The 447-nt window shown below is 38.0% G+C and overlaps 1 protein-coding gene across 1 annotated transcript in view; it reads left to right on the top strand.

Annotated features, from left to right (window-relative positions):
• The window catches only part of LOC119589377 (protein SPT2 homolog), a 14,245-nt gene that overhangs the window by 3,890 nt on the left and 9,908 nt on the right, over window positions 1-447 (top strand). The gene's annotated exons all lie outside the window — the stretch shown is intronic.

Genomic DNA, 447 nt, shown 5'->3' with positions numbered 1-447 from the left:
TTATTATATATATTTATGCAAACCTCTATGGAAATGAGCATATACATTTTAACCCATCAAATACTGACATTCTTCAAACCACGCGATGGTCCGTTTATAAAACGATCTGATAAACAATTCTCAACCCAAGAACAAAAAATACGGAAGGGAAAAGTTCTAACTGGCAACTTAGACACAGAAGGATAAAGGTTAACCAGGAGATAGTTCACGCAGTCCCTCTCTGACCATCGCTCACAGAGAAAGTCAAGGTCAGTCACTCACAGGCGTCATAATCAGTTACAGTGAACGATGCCGTGGCGCTCGGTTAAAGAGAGAGTTGTGCTATACTACTCTTTGGTAAATTTATTTTGCTTTACTAATATTGGAACGAACAAGTGTAGTACCAGAATAAGTTATATATCGCAGTCTACTTGGCATGTGTTAGTTGCGATATCCGTTCTTATATTT

Source organism: Penaeus monodon, chromosome 25 (genome assembly GCF_015228065.2).
Source record: "Penaeus monodon isolate SGIC_2016 chromosome 25, NSTDA_Pmon_1, whole genome shotgun sequence".
NCBI classification, from domain to species: Eukaryota; Metazoa; Arthropoda; class Malacostraca; order Decapoda; family Penaeidae; genus Penaeus; species Penaeus monodon.
The sequence above is the reverse complement of the archived record's forward strand: the minus strand, read 5'-3'. Positions and strand labels throughout refer to the sequence as shown.